Source organism: Vulpes lagopus, chromosome 9, assembly GCF_018345385.1.
Source record: "Vulpes lagopus strain Blue_001 chromosome 9, ASM1834538v1, whole genome shotgun sequence".
NCBI classification, from domain to species: domain Eukaryota; kingdom Metazoa; phylum Chordata; class Mammalia; order Carnivora; family Canidae; genus Vulpes; species Vulpes lagopus.
The window spans coordinates 58,322,222-58,338,382 of NC_054832.1; the positions used below are offsets into that span (position 1 = coordinate 58,322,222).

The 16,161-nt window shown below is 36.2% G+C and overlaps 1 protein-coding gene across 21 annotated transcripts in view; it reads left to right on the forward strand.

Annotated features, from left to right (window-relative positions):
- STAU2 (staufen double-stranded RNA binding protein 2) overlaps positions 1–16,161 on the forward strand; it is a 297,168-nt gene that overhangs the window by 91,541 nt on the left and 189,466 nt on the right. The window lies entirely within an intron of this gene.

The following is a 16,161-nucleotide window of genomic DNA, read 5'->3' on the forward strand; positions in this document are numbered from 1 at the left end:
CTGGTTCTTCTGCTAGAGAGAACAAGCTTGCTGTGTGTTTTTTGGTTTTGTTTTATTTTGTTTTCTTTGTACACATTGATGCTTTCAGGTTGCTGGCTTCTTTAGCACCCAACTCAGTACGTATTAGGTCCAAGAGAAGTCCCAAGGAACTCATTGGTGTGTTGTTCCTTTGGTTTCAAGTTCTCTAGCCAGTCTTCTTCCATCTTGCAAAATTTTATGTTTATTGTATATAGAATGACCTGGAATTTAGCTGTACTTAGCATTAGGAATGGAGGAGGATTCTATCTACCCTATTTTGTCCTAGGACCATCATCCTTATTTCCTTTTCTGTTTATAAATTTTGATTAGACTTTTAAGAGTAAAGCATTGGGGTTTTTTTCTTTTAAAGATTTCTATTTATCTGTTTGACAGAGAGCAGGTGAGCGCGTACACACAGAAGGCAGAGCAGTAGGGTGAGAGAGAAGCAGGCTCTCTGCCTGATGCAGGGCTTGATCACAGCTACCCTGGGATCAAGACCTGAGCTGAAGGGTCTTGAAGGGTCTTGAAGGGTAAGGCAGATACTTAAACAAATGAACCACCCAGGCGCCCCTAAAGCATCATTTATAATTACTTTATATTTCAGTAAAGAGTGAAATTAAAAAAAATTTATAGAGTAAGATTTATATTTGCATTTTATTGCTAGAAATTTTTTCGCAAAAGATCTTTGAATAATAGGACTACCAAAAATGGAAAAGAAAATAGGTGTTAGAATCCGGTTTTGGCAACAAAAAAATTACAGAAAGTTTAGTATAATGCCCATTGTAAAATCCATGTCTGATTTAGCATTTTGCCTTCTTAGCTCCTCTCACTTTCTTACTACTTTCTAGGACAAGCATATATAAACCTTTGGTTTAAAGAATTATCTATAGTCTCCTCTTCCAAAGTACCACTACTAACATTTTACATCTGTTTATAGAAGTCACATATTCCCTTTCCACTTAAAAATGTATCACAAGAATTTTCCTGTAACTAGATATACATTTCTTAATACATTTGCATGGTATTGCGCTATAGTAATGCACAGTAATCTATTGTTATTTTTGTTGTGGAGTTTGTTGCTAGTCACCGTTGGAGCACAAATAACAAACATGGGGAAGTTAGAGAGGTTTCAGAACTTTTCAAACACAACAGCAGTTTAGTGTCTGTAGTTCCCATTTCTTTTTAGAGAGTAAAAAAATAAAGCTATTTGGGACACTGTTCCTGTTTCATAGAATTCACTGGACCTCCCCCGTTTAGACTGTCAAAGGCCGCAGGGACTTTTTCCTTTCTGCTGCCTCCTAGCCTGAAGCTATTGTTCAGGGTAAACCCTAGACACATGTTCATTTTATCTTCGATGGACATTTGGCATTTCTGAGGACACTCAGATTTAATGTTCTGTATCCTCTGCCCCCATAGGAATGCTAATTCCCTGACATAGGAATCAGATGCAAGTGATTTCCTTCCTTTATGTGTGTAATATATACCTGAGAGGCAGTATTCATTGGAGTACTACATATATGGGACTTAGCTCTTCACTAAGCTTACCACACTGATCGAAGGATATAGCTGCTGAGTGTGGAGAATGCTTCATTAGAATTTTATGTCTACTCTCAGTCTAATGGAGGAGTTTTCAGGTGTCTGGCTTTTACCAATAGGTAGAGGTTACTGTCATTTACTGGGGGTGTGGAAGAATGGAGGAAACAGATTTGGAGTGGGAATTAGGATTTCAGCATAAATATGCCTTTAAGACATCCAGAGGAGCTGTCAAGGGTGTGCTTGATAGAGGAGACTGGACTTCAGAGTAGCGATCTAAATTAGAGAGGTAAATGTGGGAGCTAATTGCGTGTACGAGTGCCCTACAAGGCCCTGCTCTACCAGACTTCTCATTACCTCTCTGACTTCATCTACTACTCTCACCATGCCAATTCTACTCAGCCACCTTGGCCACATTTTCTAAATGAGTCATCCATACTTGTATTTTAAAGGTATATATGTTTTTTATTCCTTCTCATTTGTCAAAGTCTAATGTGACCTTTTCAGTTGCTCTTTTCATGTCACTCTAGTTAAAATTGCATCCCACCTCACTCTACCCTGACATTGCTGGTTTTTAGCTTGGTATTTTCCTCTCTACCCCTTAGTATTATCTGTACTAGCTTTGTGTAGCTAAGTATGTAAAAGAGAGGAGCAATATGATATTAAACTGGAGAGGGTAGGCAAAGGTTAGATCCTTCAGGGATATCCTAAGAAATGCAGTCTTCATCTTAAGAGCAATAGGGGATGCAGGTTTTTAAGGAGGAGGAAACATGACCACATATGCATAGAGAGGCAATAGAAGGGTAAGAGTGGTTATGGGTAGATCAAGTAGGAAACTATTGTATTAGAATAAAAACAAAAACAAAAATGCAAGGAAAAAGGAAAGAAAAAAGAAGACATTTAGTGATCCAGGCACTCTGCTAGTTTGAAGAAATAAGGATGATAGAGTATGATTCTGTCTCCCACTTAAGGAGTTGAGTCTGGAAGGTTAGAAAAATAATTTCAATCCAAAGGTAAGTACTCTGAGAGAAGAAGATCAGAGTATTGTGGGAGCATAAAGAATATATTTGGCCTAGATGGTTTAGATTTGCAAACCTGAGTTTAATATTTGAACAGCTTTCACAGAATTACTACTTAGTCTCACAGTTTTAAAATTTAGAACCTAAAGGGATATTTACCTAATCTCTACTGATGAGAAAATTTTCTCAAGTGTGTTTTAAGGAATTATAATGGTTTGGGTTGTTAATTAGTACTGCTCAAAAAAAAGTAATTGAGTAGCTTTGAGAGTACTAAATTAAATCAAAGAATTAATTTACTGTAGGACTTCTTAGAACTCATGATCTGGGCAGCCCGGGTGGCTCAGCGGTTTAGCGCTGCCTTCAGCTCAGGGCATGATCCTGGGGACCCGGGATCGAGTCCCGCTTCGGGCTCCCTGCATAGAGCCTGCTTCTCCCTCTGCCTTTGTCTCTGCCTCTCCCTCTCTCTCTCTGTGTGTGTGTGTGTCTCTCATGAATAAATAAATAAATAATGTTAAGAAAAAACTCATGGTCTGCTTATGTATATTATAAATCTAGAAACGTATATAATGTATATCATTTCCGAAACTTGTTTGGCCATGGACCATTAGTGTTACATTAGTGAATCATCTGTGGATACAGAACAGACTTTAGGAAAATGCTGGCTTCATGAATTGCTCAAGATCTTAACAACTAGCTAAAGTAAGTTACCATAATACAGCTTCCTTGACTGTGTGTCCTATGATTTTTCTAAGGCATTTTAATGTTACATATAGAACAGCACGAACTATGAAAATGCCAGAATTCTTATGGCCACATTTTAATGCTATTTTATATGTGGGGTGAATGAAATTCCCCGTTTGGCGGGAATATAATTAATGACTCTCTATATAGCTCAGTGGGCAGGTCTTACACGGAATGAGTTTAATTAATTTTGTGTGAAATTTGTGACCCATGAATGTGTAATGAAATAACAGTTTTCTGTCTCTTTATAACCCCCTTTTTTTTGTGGCTTTGAACTATTAAGAGTACGTCATTTTAGCTTTCTTAGCTTTGGTTCAGTCATTATTTTGGCAGATAATGCTATTTTAGAACTGTGTCTATATATTGTAAAAATAATGGTATAGTAAAAAAGTAATATTATTTATATTCTATTATTAAAAAGAGCATTTAGAAAGTATAAGTAATAACCACTCTTCCAGTACTTCAGCCTCCAGGCCAAATCGCATCTGCTGCCTGTTTCTGTATGGCCCACAATCTGAGGTTGTGCCTTATTTATTTATTTTTTAAAGATTTTATTTATTCATTCATGAGAGACATAGAGCGAGATGCAGAGACATACGCAGAGGGAGAAGCAGGCTTCCTGTGGGGAGCCCGATGTGAGGCTCAATCCCAGTACCCCGGGATCATGACCTGGGCCGAAGGCAGACGCTCAACCCCTGAGCCACCCAGGTACCCCTAAGGTTGTCCTTTTAAAAATCACTGAAAAAAAAACCAGCAGAAGAATAATATTTTGTGATGTGTGATTATTATTACAAACTTTGGATTTCAGTAACTGTAAGTAAAGTTTTACTGGAGCACAGCCACACTCCTTTATTTATATATTGTCTGGGGCTCCTTTCACACTATGACAGCAGTGTTGAGTAGTTGTGACAGAAACTGTATGGCCTGCAAAGCCTAAAATATTTACTATCTGGCTCTTTTAGAAAAAAATTTGCTGATCTTGATCTAGATTAATGGGTACTAGAGTTTATGGGGTTATTTTTAAGTTTAAATATATGAAATATGGGGAACTGAGTTTTATGTATATCTATTTCTCTAAAATATTTTCTAATAATTTACATTTACTTGTTCCTCCTGATTCTCTTCCTCTTTTTTCTGGTAAAAGATATATGTTTTGTTTTAATTTCAATTAGTTTCTTTCCTTTTTCCTATTGATCAGTAAACCGTATATATTGTCATTTATTGTGATGGGAAGCACATGGATTTGAGAAGCATTTCTTTGTAGAATAATCAAAATTTGGAATAATTGTATATTTTCCCCATATACTTGATTTGTGGGGAAAACTATTATATTTGAAGTTGACTTTGGTAGACTAATTTTTGTAAATAATTATTTCAAATGATCACTTAAGCAGTGGAATAATATTCTTACTTTTAGTTGACCAAATGAATCAATACTTGTTTTTTTCCTAACTCAGCTAGAGTAAATATTCTTAGACTACTTTACCTCTTTAATTTGAATGTTGCTACTGGTTTAGTTTAAGATTCTATTATGTATTGTGTTTGGTAGCTTTCTTCTTCTTCTTCTTCTTCTTCTTCTTCTTCTTCTTCTTCTTCTTCTTCCTTCTTCTTCCTTCTTCTTCCTTCTTCTTCCTTCTTCTTCCTTCTTCTTCCTTCTTCTTCCTTCTTCTTCCTTCTTCTTCCTTCTTCTTCCTTCTTCTTCCTTCTTCTTCCTTCTTCCTTCTTCTTCCTTCTTCTTCCTTCTTCCTTCTTCCTTCTTCTTCCTTCTTCCTTCTTCCTTCACCCTCCTCCTCCTCCTCCTCCTCCTCCTTCTTCTTCTTCTTCTTCTTCTTCTTCTTCTTCTTCTTCTTCTTCTCTCTCTCTCTCTCTCTCTCTCTCTCTCTCTCTCTTCATCTATTTATTCATGAGAGACACAGAGAGAGAGAGGCAGAGACACAGGCAGAGGGAGAAGCAGGCTCCATGCAGAAAGCCCAATTCGGGACTCAATCCCAGGACCCTGGGACTCCGCCCTGAGCCAAAGGCAGTGCTCAACCACTGAGCCACCCAGGCGTCCCTTTTCTTGTCTCTTAAGAGAATTGATTTCATTTTTGTTTTCAAGTATAGGAATAGTTTTGCAGATTAATTTCTTTCTTTTTGTAAATTTTATGGTTTACTAGAAATAGAAGTAATATCAAACCAGAGCAAGAATAATGAAATTATGGCTGTCTTGTTCAAAGTTACCTACAAAATGAAGTTAAGAATCAGCTTGAAATATGTAGATACCTCTGAGGTGCTTAAACATCTCTTCAATTTAATATTTAGTTCATTTGTAATACATATTATCATCCTGGGTAATCTGAGAGGGTTGTAGAGAATACGTACCATGTATGGCTCATTAACCCCTTACTATTAACACTTCACTTATGAGGAAGAAAACTAGCCAACTGTAGCTAGACTTCCATATTTTTCATTTTAGCATCTCATTCCTTTCCCAGATTTTTTAAAAAAGATTTATATATTTATTTGAGAGAGGGGCGGAGGAAAGGAGCAGAGTGATAGAGAGAGAATCTTAAACAGATCCTGTGCTGAGTGCAGAGACCAACTCGGGGCTTGATCTCACAACCAAGAGTCAGACACTTAACCTACTGCACCACCCACGCGCCTGTCTTACATCTTTTCATAATTCTCCTTGTTAATATAAATGAAACTAGGATCATGACCTCTCTTCACAGAGCATAGAAACACACACAATCTCCATGATTACAGAATTTCTGAGTATTCACAAATTGTGGTCTTACCCCTTTGTTGGTGTAAGTACAAAGATAAATGGAATAAAATATAGTATTAAAGTAGGTTGGTAAGAGGATTTAAAGCTTAAAGGAACCCAAGACTTGAAGGAACTAGTAAAATTCATATATCATCACGTAGAAAAGATTTTCTATATTAAACTATAACACCAGAATGGGTATTCTAAATAACATTAGTTGAACTTTATGTAAAAAAAATTTCCAATTCTATTATTCTGTTTTTTCATCAGAATAACAGTTATAATTCAGAGCATTTTTTAGGAATTAAAAAATATATTGTGGCTTTTTCTTTTGAAAATCATTTGTATGCTCAACAAATAGTTTTTGTGTTCTCAAAGGTGGTTAATTTCATTCAATTTACCCAGGAATGTCAGAGGTACCCAATGAAGAGTTTTTAAATAAATAAACCATGGGATAGTGACAACATTTAAGAATGTTTTGGAAAATATTAAGTCTAGAATTTTAGTGGATGTAATTGTGTTAAACGGCCAGTGAAATTGCAGTTATATTTGAAGTTACTCTGATGGACTCTTTTTTAAAAACAGTATTTCAGATGACTGAAGTCATATTCTTACTGTATTTAGTTGGTTTAATTAATCAAAAAATGATATAAAAAAATTCAGTACCTGCAAATACTAGTCTCTCCTGGGGTAGAAAGGCTATTATTTGAAAAAAGAGGGGAGTCTGTTTCTTCTATTCTTAGAGGTTTGGGAAGTGCTGAATCAGGGAAAGTTTAAACATTGTCTCTCTTTTTCTTTTCTTTTCTTTTTTTTTTTTTAATATTTATTTATTTGAGAGAAACAGAGAATAAGAGAGCAGAGGGAGGGGCAGATGGAGAGAATCTCAAGCAGAATCCCTCCTGAGCTCAGAGCCTGGGTGCTCCCAGAATAGTGTGTGAATCATTTACTCTAAACTCTTTGCTTTATTAAAGAAATTATATGGTCTGATACAGGGTTAACATTTGCAGCTGAGTCCTGTCCTTCTTAAACTTGAGAAATGAAAGAATATACTTATTTTGATTTTATTAGAATTACATTTTGATAAAACAAGAGTCAAATGACAACTAAGTTTATAAGTTTAGCTCTTCACCCAGTTGACTTCATCATAAGTTCACCAGCATGAAAGTGTTCAGTTTCTGGCCAGAATTCCTTATGCATGTATGGGGTGATTTTGCTTCCTGAGAGATTACATAGTCCTGCTCCTGTCAGTCTTGATCACTCTCCTGCTTTGGCATTCTCAGGGTCTTACAATCTCAGATTACATTGCAGATTTCTCTCCTTGTCTCAAAGAAGTCTCATCCTCTTCAAATAAGGTTGTAGAGTCTTATGTGGAAACTCTTCTTTTCTTCTCTTGCGTGACTTTTTCAGGAGAATAACAAAGAATAATAAGTAAAATTTGCTCAAGATGCATTCTTACTTACTCCCATGTGGGTCTCAAGTTTTCGGAATTCTCCATGTTGCTTCCTCAAATACTTCTGGAACCATATACACACTAGTTTGAATGACTTTTTGATTTTGCTTGACATCCTGTCTTATTAAGAATATATGGAAGGCTTTCTCCAAATCAGTAAAGGCAGCAAGAGATTTTTTTTACTGTATTAAACTTACTAGTTGTCTACATACCCTGTTTTAAAACAAAAATAAAACTCTTATATGTGATCTTTCTTAAGTCCAAGTAAGTTCTATATGTTGAGTTTCAATAGTCTAATAGAATAGAATGATCTTAATATCATGCCTTATATCATCAAGTATTTTTCACTCTTGTTTGCTTACATGCCTTTTCTCTCTCTCTTTCTCATCTCTCCTTTCTCTTGTTGAAATGAAAATGAGTAATTTCAAGTGTTTTACTATTCTCTTTTAGTAAGATTTAGATCTTAGGCAGTTTAGACTACATACTTGTCTCAGGTATTATTCTTATCATGGATTGCTGCTTTTCTCATTTTGGGTTTCCTGGGAGGATTTTATTCATTAATTTCCCAGGCTTTTTCTTGGCTTCAGTTAGCACAACCTTGACCCTCTTGCTTTCTTTATTTCCTTATTATTTGTTGACATTCTCACATTCTCTGGTCAAGATGCACTTCTCCAAAGATAAAAGAGTTACTAGACTCCTACACTGTGGTTGACCGGCAGGTCATAAAATAGTCTACAGAGATAGAACATAACCCCAAACATGTAAATAGATATCTTTTAAGACACACGACAAAGAGAATTTAAAAAATTATGGATAAATTAACATTATTCATTATTTTTACATTAAATTTATCTGAAGGTTTATTTAGTTGGTTTTTACTGGTTTTCCTAATATCTGACTTATCAATATATCTTCTGAACATTGCCTGATATTTTAAAATGTATTGACTTCTTGAATGATTGATGAGCCAAACGCTAATTTTCCTAGAGAGCACAAAGTAGTCTCCTTCGGGTGGTATGAGCACTGACAGGGAATGCCACAAGGTGTGGGAATTGAAAAGCTAAAGATCTACTAGCATAACTGCAGCCCTTTCCTGGACCTCCCCCAAGCAGGCATAATACTATGGAGACAGTGGCATGGTTGCTAGGTTTGAGGAGCTGGTGGCAAAGTCCCAATGTTATTTATAGGGAATAACAAAAAGCACAAGAGGTGCTCAAGCATCATAGAAACATTGTGGATGTTTAGGAAGAATGATGGAGTAATTGCCAAGGAAGCAGGAAGGCAAACAATTAATGATTTCCTATTATTATCCGACATAGTGTGTGATTTGCCCAGGTTTACGCAGCCAGTGAAGGATTGAGCTGGCCTTCCAGCCTAAGATTATATGTTTTCAAAGCTAATGCTTTTTCTGCTGTACTGTACTAACTCATGTAAACATCTACTCTTTGGGAATACTAGAAAATCATGACAGACTTATTTAAGAATCTTCTTAAAAATTATTTTGCTCACAGAGAAGAATTTGCAGTATGATCAAAACTCATTCTCTTGATCAAAAATTTTTAAAAATATTTTATGTATTTGAGAGAGAGTGCGCATGTGAGTATGGGGAGGGGCAGAAAGAGAGGCAGAGAGAGAATCTCAGACTCCCCCTGAGCACAGGTCCAACATGAGGCTTGCTCTTTTGTTTTTGTTTTTGTTTTTGTTTCTGAGGCTTGCTCTTTTGACTCTGAGATCATGACCTGAGCTGAAATCAAGAGTTGGATGCTTAACTGATTGAGCTACCCACGCACCCCCTATTCATTTTGTTCATAGGAATCATATCAGAGGTTAGAACTGTTAGCCTTTCATACTAAGTATCACTCAACCTATTTCCATGTATGGTAGACTGCATATCAGTGTCATATTTTTACCAGTACTGTCTTACTTGTTGCCATGATTGTGCCTCAGGTACAGGTATTTTCCCTGAGAGGCAAAGATGAAGTTCTAACGTTCTCAGCTTAGTGTACATCCTGGAATAAGACAGAATTCACACGGACTTACCCAGATGATGTATGATGAAAAGCATACCCAGATTATCTGCAGCAGTACAGGAAAAGGAGAGCATAGATAATTGCATTTCATGTAGTATGCCCCAGAGGATTTATGCAGAAAAAAAAATAATTTAAATTACTTTAAATTAATTAGCATTATCTCAAAGTAATTGTAGTTAAAAGTAGAAGAGTTTTCTGAAATTCCCAGGTACTCTTTTGTTTTAGCAAAAGTAACTTTTTATATTGCAAAAAGATCCAGGTAGTTGATCAGGCCCTTTTCCCCATTTCTCTGAAAAGTAGTTTTGAGTCAGAAAATGGTATTGGCTCCGAATGATCTGTATAATTCCAATAAATCATCTGGTATGGATTATAATAAAATGTCAAAAGCATATTACCATGAGCAGAAGATATTTTTAAGATCCTTAGAAGATTATTATCAATAATCTGATACTACTTGTATTGCTTGAATCTGACAACATATTTCCATGTGGCAATCCAGCTAATAAATTATATTTCCACTTTTGGCTTCTATGGAAGTCACCCAAAATTCTGTATTTAAAAAAAAAATGATTGTGGGAATATGAAACATGGTTATCCATTTGTTTAATCCATTTGTTTAATTTTTATTGCAGGTGAGAAGATAAAATGTATTTTATAAAATAATTGATTAAATGTATCTGTCCCTTGGCATACATGTAGATGTTTAATTATAATTTTTATGATGTGTTGGAGCCAACATTTTCTTATAGAAATACAACTCAAGATTTAGTATTGGGCAACAGTGGGAAAATGGGATTTAGTATGAAAATATTTGCTTTATGTAAACCTTTTTATGAATGTAGCTAATGCAAAAGTGCAGTCAAGCTGTAAAAACAATTAGCTGGGAAAATGCCAAGTTAAGTTTTTTATACTCCAATGAATATCTGTTAACTACACATTATTGTTATTATTAAACTATATGCAAATGTACAACTAGATTCACTTAGATTCAAGAAAAAAAAAAGACTAAGTACTAGAAATATGCAATAAATATAATTACCATTTACATCTCCAAACAAAGCACATTAATCTTTCTGCAGTACCGCTGATGTAATGTCTCCTTACTTTTGGGAGTATTTGAAGTGGGCAAGCATCCAAAGTTGATAGTGAATTCTGATCAGCAAAGGCACTGGAATAGATGTCTGGGTTGGACATTGTAACAAAGCAAACAATTTCTAAAGCTCTTGGAAGATTCTACACAATCATCTATTGGAATCTTATTCTAGACATTACAAAATTAATTTATCCAAGAAGGGTGTGAAACGTCTTCTAAAAATACAGTCTAATACATATATATGTATTTAGTTTAAGCTTCTCAAAGGCATATACTTTTGGATTTAAGTTAATGAGGAAACATATCATTTAAATATTTTCTAGAACCAATTCCAGGAACCATTTTGTTGGAGGTACCCGGGTAGCTCAGTTGGTTAAGCATCTGCCTTCAGCTCAGGTCATGATCCCGAGGTCCTGGGATAGAGCCCTACTTGTGGCTCCCTGCTCAGTGGAGAATCTGCTTCTCCTTCTCCCTCTGCCATTCCCCCTGCATATACTCTTTCTTTCTCTCTCTCTCTTTGTCAAATAAATAAAATGTTAAAAATATTTTTTTTTAACCTTTTGCCCACTGCACTCAATTTTCTAAATTTAGGAATCTGCCATTAGACTACTAGCATGTAGTATTTAGTGAATACATATTAAACACTTAAACACTTAAAATTGTATTTCTTTAAAACATTTTACTAATATTTTTGAAGTTCAGAGTGCACTTCAAATGCACACACACATTTGAAAATACACAGATATAGTATGATATTTCATGAAAAATACAATAATTTCTTTCTGCTTTGTCACTTGAATAAGGTTGAAAATATTGATACAGACAAATTCTTTCTATCACTCATAAGTCTGAGAGAACTACGTCCTCTTAACCCAAAGTGCTTACAGATCTAGTAGTTGGAACATAAATCCAGTTGATCTTACTGTAAATAGAAAAATCTTTTCCTCTATTCATTCTGTCTCTCAGGGCTTATTTATCCCAAGTTTATAAAGAGTACTTGATAAACATTTCTAATTGTATTTTTTAAAATGTTAAGTAATCTTTATTATATTCAAGATAAAAAGCTGGTAGCAGATTAAACTAAGTAACCTGTAGAATATACAGACTCTTAATAAGGCATAATGCCTACAATAGCATATCCCAAGGTGTGTTTCATAGAATACACATTATGGGTCACTAACCAGGGTTTTTTGTTACCAAAAATATTTAGGAAACACTGTATAGTGTATTTCTCTCTTGAACATATTACAGTACAAAGCCTGTGAGAGGGCAGATTCAGTAATCTTTATCTATATTAATAGATCCATGAAAATCAATTATGTATCCAGCACAAGAAGTTAGAAAAAACAACAAAATAAGCCTGAGAGGAAAACGTATGTAGAAATAGGTTAGAAAACAGACGAATAATAGAAAAAAAATATGCAGAATCCAATATGTTGTCCTTAGGAAGAACCAATAAAGTACTTATACATAATCTAATCAAGGCAAACAAATGCAAATGCAAAGCGCAAATACACAAAATATATTCTGATGACGTAGGAAGCCTGACGCATAGGAAATGAAAATTCTCATAAAGGACTACTTTCTTTTCAACTAATGGAAAACTATTTCCGAACCTGAATGAATTGGGTGATTTTGTAAGAAAATATAAACTACCAAAAAAGATCAATTGCTGTAGAACTAAAAGGACAATTAGTCAAATAGCTAGTTATCATTATCTCCCCCTAACATCTTAAAAGCACTTGGACTAGATGATATCATAGAGGAATTTTACTGAACCTTTGAAAAATAGGAAACACATTATTTGGGGCAATCAAAACTAGCCTTACTGTCTAGCTCAACAATGCCAGTTAAACAACAACAAGAAAGGCCAGAGCTTCAGATCAATATTATTTATAAAATATTAATGGAAAAATTCTAATTAAAATATTAGCAAACAGAATTTGGCAATTCATTGAAAGAAGAACCAGCACGACCAAGTGGAATTTATTTCAAGAATGCAAAATTGTTTCACTATTAGAGAATAGGTTAATAAAATTCACCTTATTAAGAGATGAAAAGTAAAAATTGTTAACTACACAAATGCTGAAAAGATACTTAAAAATTCATTCTTGACTTTGAAAACTCAATATATTATGAATACTTTAACATTGTAAACTATATACACATTGATGAACATACATTCTCTCTGACACACACACACACACACACACACACACACACACACACACACACATTCCCTTCCTATACCAACGCAACCCAGGAGCCAGCAATATGCTTAATGACGTACTAGCCACATTTCCCAGAAAGTGAGAAACAAGACAAGAGCATCCGTTACCAACTATTTAGTATTTTAGAGGTTTGGCTCAATGCAATTAGGGGAAGAAAAGGATAAAGTTTGGAAAGAAATATGAAAAAATATGAAAAGTCACCTTTTTTTGGCAGAACAAATATAATTGTTTATTTAGAAAGATCAAGAGAATCAACTAAACACCTACTAGAGGCAAGAGAATTCATTAAGGGAGATGAATACAAAGTTAGTATTCAGGAATAAAAGCTTTCATATTCACAGAAAAGGGAGAAGACGACGACCCAGGGTCTTTAGCTAGTCTAAAAATCACTGAGGCTGTTTGGTAGTTATGCAGACTCCTGTACTCCACATGAAGGGTCTGGTTGTGTCAGCCTTGAATCAGGATTTTTCACAGTGTTGTAGGCCCCACCAGGGGGACCCACACTTTAGAAACATTGCCCCTAGAAACGCACCCCCATCCTGTGCTGTCACTCCTAACTTACTGTTAGTTTCCACAGTGCTGTTTGTGCTGCCAGTTATTTACCCATCTCAGAGGGTGTACTGCAGTACCTGGAGGGATATAGTGGCAGCACTCTCTGGAAGGTGAGCCCCCCCCCACCAGATTGCTCTGCCAAGAACCCTCTGTACAGTTAGAGTGGAAGCACTTTCAAAACTGCTCTGCTTGTCAGCCACCACCAGGAGGCATCCTTTGCAGCTTCTGCTACATGCCATCTATCCAGTGGGATGGCAGGAAATGGCAGGGGTCAGGGGTGTCCTCTGTTACCTGTGCTTCGGGAGAACATTGAGCAGAACCTCCAGGGTGGTTGCAGCTTTACTGACCTGCAGAGTCCATGCGTCTATGTTTCACTGGAGTTTCTCCCTCATTTCCCACGGGTCTCTTGTCACTTAATTCCTGTGTTCTCCAGTATCTCCCAGCTTGAACAATACTTGTCAGAAATAACTGATTAAGTTCAGCTCCTCTGAGTCTGCACTTGTACCCAGGAAGCTATAGAAAAACATAACTATGCCAACTGGTCCCATCTTGAAATAGTGACCACAGTCCTTATGTGGACTTTCAGCATTGCCTGCAATCCTACTGTATTCTCCTTGGCAGTTCAGCCTCCTGTTTTCAGAGATGAGTTACCTAGACTATGCGGTGGCCTGCCAGAAGTACTCTTCTTGCCTCCTCTTTGGGCAAACAGCAATGAGAAACATATAATACGTTAGACCATGGCACTTCCCTGATTAAAACCCTCTCATGGCTCTAACCACATGTTGAATTGAATTCTGATTTGCTGCCTGGCTACTTCTCAGACCTAGTTTCCTACCACTTACCTCTTGACTCACTGCTTTCCAGATACAAGAATACTTCCTGTTTTTATTTTATTTTTTATTTTATTTTTTTTAAATGACAATATGCTACCTCCACAGGGCCTTGGTACTTGCTATCCCATTTGCTTGGAATATTTTTTCCCCCTACAGCCATTCATATGTGTGGAATTCTCACTCCTTTCACCTCTTTATTCAAACATCACTTCGTAAAGGATCTCTTATTACTCTGTTCTCTTACTCCACTTTACTTTTCTTCTAGCTCATCTTGCCAGTTGATACTGTTTTATTTGTTGATTGTCTCCCGAGGGCAGTCCACCATCCGGAGTGACTAAAATAGTTCATGGCATGAATTAGGCCCTTAATAAATATCTGTTGATTAATTTAATTCACATATTCCCTGGCACTCAAACAAGGGCAAGAGAAGACCAGGTCATTAATTTCCAAGAGTGCAGCAGGGAGGGCTGTCCTCCCCCCACTGGATAGGCTAATTTCTGGGAGTCTGCCAAAAATGTAAATAGGAATAGTTGAGATCACCTAGGAAGACTGTTTTGTCTATGAGAAGATTGATCCCCAGGAAGAATGAGGATTTTTTTTTTTAAACTTTGTTATTAAGGTAAAATTTGCAATAACATAAAATATACCATTTTTACTAAAGTGTATAATTCTGTATGCTGTGAATTACTACATTCACATTGTTGTGCAGTGATCAACACTATCTAATTCTAGAACATTTCATCACCTCTGAAAGAAACCTCATAGCCATTAATAGTTGCTCTCCATTTTCTCTCTTCCCAGCCCCTAGCAACCACTAATCTACCTTTGTTTCTATGGATTTGCCTATTCTGGACATTTCATCTAAATGAAATTATACATTATGTAGTCTTTTATGTCTAGCTTTCACATAGCACAATTTCCAAGTTAATCTACATTATACCAGGTATCAGTACTTCATTCCTGTGTATGGCTACACAGTATTCCATGGTATGGATATACTGCAGTTAGTTTATTCATCAGTTGATGGGCCTTTGGTTTATTTCCACTTTTTGGCTATTTATGGGTAATGCTGTGAACATTTGTGTACACATTTTTGTTTTAGTGTCTTTTTTTTTTTTAATTATTTTTTGAGAGGAAGAGAGAATCTCAGGCAGGCTTTACACTCAGCACAGAGCCCAAGGCAGGGCTCAATCTCAGGGCCCTGAGATCATGACGTGAGCTGAAATCAACAGTCAGATCCTTAACCAACTGAACCACTCAGGCGCCTCTCAGTACCTTAACAAAAATTTTTTTAAAATTTATTTTTCTTTTAAAATTTATATAGGAATGGGATTGCTGGGTCAAATGGTAATTCTATTTACCTTTTTTTAAGGAACTGCCAGACTTTTTCCCATAGTGGCTGCCCGACTATGGCCATCCAAGTGGGTGTGAAGTAGTATGTCATTGTGCTTTTGGTTTGCAATACCCTAATGGAACATCAACAGTTAAGCATGGTCTTCAAAAAGGTTAAGAGAGGAGACAAAGAATGAGAGAGAGGAGTTAAGAGGAGTAGCCAAGAAGAGAGAGAGGGGTGTAGTCAACTTGGTCTCCTGGACTTAACAGTGCCCCCAAGATTTCTCTTTGGTAATCAGTGTGACCATTGGTCTCTTATGTCTTGTTTGGCTTAAATTGCCTTAAATGCCAAGTCTGGTATGACCTTTCTGTAGTTCGTAGTACCTCTGCAGTTCACGGTGCTCATTTATCTAGCTTATGCAGAGACAGCATCGTGTAGAGGTTATGACCATGGGCTCTGGAGTGAGACTGCTTGGGTTTAAATGTTAGCTCAAGGGGAGTGGCTTTGGGCAAGTTAAATATCTCTTCCTCATTTCCTGACATGTAAAATGAAGTTCGGCTTGTTACGGTGACTGAGATACTT